Source organism: Limulus polyphemus, unplaced genomic scaffold (assembly GCF_000517525.1).
Source record: "Limulus polyphemus unplaced genomic scaffold, Limulus_polyphemus-2.1.2 Scaffold12967, whole genome shotgun sequence".
NCBI lineage: Eukaryota > Metazoa > Arthropoda > Merostomata > Xiphosura > Limulidae > Limulus > Limulus polyphemus.
In genome coordinates, this window is record NW_013678577.1 from 209 (window position 1) to 6,509 (window position 6,301).

General features: G+C 30.2%; 1 long non-coding RNA gene across 1 annotated transcript in view; it reads left to right on the forward strand.

The window, feature by feature from the left end:
• Positions 1 to 2,435: 2,435 nt before the first annotated feature.
• Positions 2,436 to 6,301, forward strand: part of LOC111084030 — a 6,250-nt gene continuing 2,384 nt past the window's right edge. Inside the window, exon 1 of the long non-coding RNA XR_002609367.1 lies at positions 2,436 to 2,785. This is a non-coding gene — a long non-coding RNA (uncharacterized LOC111084030). The remainder of the gene's footprint in view (positions 2,786 to 6,301) is intronic.

The window sequence follows — 6,301 nt, forward strand, 5'->3', positions numbered from 1 at the left end:
TGTTGGTTTCTTTCATGTTTCTTATATCTGTTCCATTCAAGTTTTTAATGGCTTGCCTAACTCTTTACTATACTTTTTAGCTTCGTTATTAATTAAATAAAGCCTTAATTACTAAGGTAGATTTTCTTTACTTTATTTCAGGTAATTTACGAACTGAGCTAGAGACCTAGCAAGGGAGGTGGAAGAATTGTGAGAACTCTCCAGATACTCTAATCAGTGCCCTCAAATCTTGCTCTAAGGATTTGTTTCCAAATCTTCATGTGCTGCTTCAACTTGGATGCCTCATTCCTATCACTAACTGCGAAGTAGAAAGATCATTTTCGGCTGTTCGACGAACGAAGACGACGTTGCGATCAGTGATGTTGGAGGACCGCCTTAGTACCCTAGTATTGCTCAACTCTAACCGCAGGCATCAAATTAACGTACAAGATGTTATTCAATGATTCATCCTCAAAAAGCCACGCCGACTATTTTCAACCTTGTACAAAGAATGGACTTTATCTCTTGATAATGGGTATCAATGACGGCTGTGTTGCAGTTTCGACTTTGAAGGGGGTAAACTATCAAATAGTCTTTTTGTTCATTTGTTATTACTAATAAATATTTTAACTTACAAAACTTTTGTTTTACATGAAATCTATTAAATACTTAAATTTTCCATTGGGACCCCCTCCTGCTCAAAATCCTAGATCCGCCCCTGAGATGTGTAAAATGTAAATCATTATATTAATAATTTATTAATGTTTTTCATCTCAGTTATTTACTGCATTGACATTTAGCGTTATTATTTAAATTATGCGTGCTTTTTGTACAAAGTTTTTAAAACTATTACTAAGCATGGTAGTACTTAGTATGTAGGGATGGGCCGAGAAACAATGGCCGTCACATTCAATCTATTACTTATGATGCTTACAATTAACTGCTAAAGTTGAGTTTAGCTTTATTTGAGAACCTACTTGCCATTATCGAGTGTTTCACAGCTTATATAACAGTAATGTTATTCTATTAGTGTTTCACAGCTTATATAACAGTAATGTTATTCTATTCTTCTAACATACGTGGGGAAATAATAAAAAAAGAAAACTACTACTTAGCAGTGAGTTTCCATGTTTCATAAATATGTTTCATTTCTGGTCGCTACATTGCAGCACAAATATTTCTTATATAATGACCGTGTGCGACTTTTCATTGGGGAAACATGATATCTGCCAAAACAATTTCAGTAGAAAGAAAGAATAATATAATATAATATTCTAGATATCAAGAAGATCAAGTATTTATCCAACTAACAGATCCGTATACATGTTATTGATGTCTAAGTTTAAAAACACCAGTTTCTTAATAATCAGAACAATACATTATATAGTGGTCTACTTTTCTTCAAATTTTCATCCTGGCAGCTGTATGTGTATGCGTGGTATCATACTTCAATCCCTAGGATCTGTATGATATCTCTCTATTAATCAACATGACCCTAGAATGTGATCGCATCGATTGTAAGCACATGCAGTGAGTTGGGATGAAGTAGGAAGGCATGGATTTTGTAAATATCCACTTAACGTTGGTCCAGTGCTGCGGGGTACTTGTATCGTCTTGGAGGAACCATTCTAGCTTCAGTAGCCCTCAATGTGATCCAAAATGAGAGAAACTGAAAAAAATATGATATTAACAAAATATATTACCATTAAACTATAAAAATAAAATAAATGTTCACTTATCAACCTACTTGAATGAAATTGTTTAAAAACAAGAAGGGAAACAAGTATTTTTTTTTTTTTGACAAAAATTAAGTATGATTTAAGAATGGCAATGCCAAAAAATACAGAAACATTCCGTGTCTCACAACATACTATTCTATGTGTTTCAATAAAATTAAGCTCAGAGACTTCATCCTAATTCGTTTGGCTTTAACTTTTTCATCACGTGGGATGAAGAGGAGCAAAAGTTTCTGACCATCCCGGGTTGTCTTTTAGGCTTGAAAGATTTTAAACCTAAATTTTTGCCACGAAACTTGATTTAGGTTAATCTTACAAGCTTATGGTTATTAATATTAGCCACTGTAAGACTGTGTAGCACTATTCATTTTAAATGCTTTTATTCAAACCCGAATTCATGCATCTGACAGGATTGTTTGTTTGTTTGTAATTATACACAAAGCTACACAATGGGCTATCTGTGCTCTGCCCACCACGGGTATCGAAATCCGGTTTCTAGCGTTGTAAGTCCGCTGTGCTACTGGGGGGCTGCAGCTGATAGGAATTCAATATGTATTTGTAGATAAAAGTTATTCTTGGAAATATTTTTTTATTACTTGTATTAAATATTTTCCGAAATTTGTGGATTAGTTTCATCTCATAGCAGTCTAATTAGGAAATTTAGTTATTTGTCAATTAAGAATATATGTGTATTTTTTAAAACTAACGATCGATATTTTGTGTTAATTAATTTAAGGCATATACTGACACTAACATAACATCTTTTGGAAGGCAGTGACACATTTTAGAATTTAATCAAGTAAAAGTTGAATATCGTTATATGCCATGTTATATTTCTAGTATTTATACTAACACTAATAGTTAGTACTCCTAAAAAGTATTAATGAGTATTATATTAAACAAGCGCGAAACTGATTTCGTTTCTCTCCATGGATAAGTGTAGGACAGTATACTGTATATTAGGAAAGTTTACAGACCTGACTTAGTAGAAATTGAAATGAAAGAAGTACTTCTTACAATTATTTATTTTGTTTTCGCGTTTGTTTTACTTATTATGTTAGTTTGTCTTGGTAAGTTGTTTTGACACAATTATACCTATTTTTATTTTCTTCATTGACTTTGAAAAAATTCAAAATTAAAATTATATGTGATATGATAATACTAATAGTTTTTAATTTTTATCAGTTACTAAAACTAATTTAAATTTATTTATTTTGTAAATACCATAACTTTTTAAATTTTAAGCCGTACCTTGTTATATTACAAGCTAGTCTACTAGTACTAATACTAGTAAGTACTTATAGTAATACATTCGGTGCACTGTTTAAATGTTTTTAGAGCATAAGTTAAATAACAGTTTTAATAGTATGTTTGTTAGATGTAAAGATAAACATAGTAACACTTCAAGAATAAACTAGTTGTTATTGTTATGATGTTAGGAACAAAATGGAACAGTGCATAAAACTAAAAGTTGGAACTTGTATTGGAATATTACTTACTGGAGTGTTGAAGTATATGAAATATAAAATATTTTTGATAGAAAAATCTCCCAAGACATTTTACTTTCACCATTCTGTACTGCTGTCAGTCACTTAATTCATTTCAATACTCTATATAGATGTGAAGAACAGCTTTTCTGAGAAATATATTATCTTTACATATTATATATGTGTCTATAATTTATAAAGTACAGAAAGGTTACAATATTTTGTGGCATAGTGATTTTTATTGAAATAACAGGCTCAGAGTTGATAGACACTGTAATTGCACAATTTTGCACAGCTGACAATCACATTATTTCATTACTCAGTACACATGTGAAGAATAGTTTACACCAAAATTATTTTAGCTTTACATAGTGAAATTCTGTGTGTGTCAATTATTTCTGAAGCAATGTGTTTTTGATAGAGAATAGCTCTGAACAATTACTACAGATTACCTCACTTTTAATTTAAAGTATAAAATTACTTTTATGTATTGGGTTAACCTGTTCTTTTAAAGAGATTGGACTGGGAGTTTTTTATGTTTAAAGACCTTATAATTTAGTTTGGATAAAATAATTCATAATAATAAACCATAACCAAAGATGCATGATTTGCAATTTTAAAATGTTTATAATCTAACTTAAAATATTCCAGTCTTTATCTGATAGTATTTCCTGTATTAGCTGTTTTCTGTAATGACTTCTTTTTTTCTTTTTTTCTTGGTGATATTGTTTTGGATTGGTCAGTAAGGTTCCACATTCTGCCTTTTACTTGGACCCAAAAGTGGATAAGTTCTGGACTAGTTGTGATCGAAGACTATGATGTGAATTATTGTAATTGGGATTACTGAAACTTGGTTAGATCTGAATAACATTGATAATAGGAATTAATATAAAATTGGAGTTTATAAGTTACTTAATAGTGTTAGGGAGTGGGGTGGCCTTTTGTACAAGTGATGTGTTGCATACTCTTGGAATGTAAGACAACAAATGGTAGTCAAGAGTTGTATCTTTATGGGTTACAGTCAGATGTTTCAAGTTAAGAAAGTTATCATTTGGCAACTGCTATAAGCCACTTGATTAGACAGATGTTGAGATAAAATAGAAGTGAACTTTTCATCCTTAATTTTCAGAAATCCAGTTTTCAAGCTAAATGTATCCTCAGTTAATTCAGAGAATGAGCTCAAAGATACTGTGGGACATGCTTGGGGAATTTTTTAATGTAAATTTGTTGGGGATCATTGGATGGCTAAGCTTTTAAATGTTTTCTTCTGTTTATGCAAGAGGAGACACTAGGAATATTCCTGATCCTGAGTGTTGTGTGGAATTGACTTGATTCGTGTGGATGTTAATTACCAGGGTTTTAAAGGAGGTCAAAGATATGTGAGCATCTCTTATTTTTGGTAGGTTTGCTGACATGTTCTTGAGAGCAGGAGAGCTACTATTCTTACTCCTAGCCTCCTTTGTTAACAAAAAGTAACAGGATGGCAGTGTAATTTAGTTTTAAACTAGTTAGTTTATGAAATGTATTTCTTTAAAGTCTTCGGTTTCTGATGCAAATATGATTTTTGATAAAACGTCGGGTGCTTGAATTTTGCATTGGCATACTCACAATTTGCTAGTACATTTTTCACAGTGTGTCAGAATTATTTAAACTAGTAATTTTCTATGAGTGCATATATATGCACATGGCATAAATTAAATATGAAACTTCAAAAATAAATGAATAAACACCAGAGGCCTTTGAAATCACTAAAGGCTGGTTCCTGTTTGAATAATAGGATCATTTTATTCCTTTATTACGTACAAAAAGTAGATTTTTTCATTTGTGTATGTACACACATAAATTTCTTTGTTCATTGTAGAACTCATATTATTTTGTTGCTGCATATATAATATGTGTACTGCATCATCAGAAAACATGTATGAATTGTACTAATATAAGTTAAAAGTTTTTATAAATTCCAATCCTGAAAATGAAACTGGTGGTGAGCATGAGCCATCCAGTGACAATTAAAAACAAAAGTTGTCTTTCACAGTTTAAACTGTCAACAAATGATCAAAAAAAAGTGAATTACTACAACTATTTTACAATTGTGTAGCAATGATTTTTAAAACTGTCAACAAATGATCAAAAAAGTGAGTTATCACAACTATTTCACTATTGTGTAGTAATGATTTTTAAAACTGTCAACAAATGATCAAAACAAGCAAGTTATCACAACTATTTCACTATTGTGTAGTAATGATTTTTAAAACTGTCAATAAATGATCAAATGAAGTGAGTTACTACAACTATTTCACTGTTGTGTAGCAATGATTTTTAAAACTGTCAACAAATGATCATTTTACTATTGTGTAGTAATGATTTTAAAGCTGTCAACAAATGATCATTTTACTATTGTGTAGTAATGATTTTAAAGCTGTCAATAAATGATCAAATGAAGTGAGTTACTACAACTATTTTGCTGTTGTTTAGCAGTGATTCTTAAATCTGTCAATAAATAATCAAATTAAGGGAGTTACTACAACTATTTTACTATTATGTAGTAATGATTTTTAAAACTGTCAATAAATGATCAAATGAAGTGAGGTACTACAACTATTTTACTATTGTGTAGTAATGATTTTTAAAACTGTCAATAAATAATCAAATGAAGGGAGTTACTACAACTATTTTACTATTGTGTAGTAATGATTTTTAAAACTGTCAATAAATAATCAAATGAAGTGAGTTACTACAACTATTTTGCTGTTGTTTAGCAATGATTTTTAAAACTGTCAATAAATAATCAAATGAAGGGAGTTACTACAACTATTTTACTATTTTGTGGTAATGATTTTTAAAACTGTCAATAAATGATCAAATGAAGTGAGTTACTACAACTATTTTACTATTTTGTGGTAATGATTTTTAAAACTGTCAATAAATGATCAAATGAAGGGAGTTACAGCAACTATTTTACTATTGTGTAGTAATGATTTTTAAAACTGTCATTAAATGATTAAATGAAGTGTTACTACAACTATTTTACTATTTTGTAGAATGATTTTTAAAACTGTCAATAAATGATCAAATGAAGGGAGTTACAGCAACTATTTT